Raw genomic sequence first — 829 nt, 5'->3', positions numbered from 1 at the left:
CATTTTCAATTCCAATTTTGCTTTGGATATTGACAAATTGCTTTCCAAAGCGGTTGAATTAATTCACACTCCTACCCGCAGTGTGTGAGAGTTGCTGTTTCCCCTATCTCCACTAACTCTTGATATTGTCAGTCTTTTAAAAGTTTACCAATTCGATTAGTGTGGAATGTTCTCTTGTTTGTTTTAAATCATCTTTATTCAATGATTAGGGGATCTAAGCATCTTTTCATATGGGCATTCATTATTTTAGTTTTCTCCCTCTGTGTATTGTTTATCCTATAATTCCATTGCAAGCGTTGGCAAATGATAGCCAGAAGGCTGAATCTGGCCTGTGAACTGTTTTTTTATATTTCCTCTGAGGTAAGAACAGTTTTGACAAAGGATGGTAAAAGATGTGACGGAGATTATATGTGTCCTGCAAAGCCTAAAACATTTTCTGTTTGTAGAATAACGTTAACGGACTCTTATTCTGTTAGGTTTTTTAATTGATTGATATAGATTTTGGATATTAATAATTTATCTGAACTAGTTCAATCATCAGCTATCACATTTCCTGTCTTTCTGCCACTTCAGTAAGCCAAGCTTATCCCAGGGCCGTGCTCTAACGCATGTTTCGTTAGGAAAAAAATGTTGTCCAACATCTGGTTTAAGTTTTGATTACATTCAGAATATGTCATCTAACTGTCGCTCACTCTTAAACTCTCTGAGTAAAATTGGTTGAATTCTCTGTACCCTGTGACAGCACGCTATAGAATTTTGCTTCTGGCCCTGATGGAGAGACTAGCACTGAACTTCCTCTCCTGACATAAACAACCAGACCCTGGACAAA

This window comes from Carlito syrichta, unplaced genomic scaffold, assembly GCF_000164805.1.
Source record: "Carlito syrichta isolate Samal-C Ts95f unplaced genomic scaffold, Tarsius_syrichta-2.0.1 Scaffold146399, whole genome shotgun sequence".
Lineage (NCBI taxonomy): Eukaryota > Metazoa > Chordata > Mammalia > Primates > Tarsiidae > Carlito > Carlito syrichta.
Note: the sequence above shows the minus strand (reverse complement) of the source record.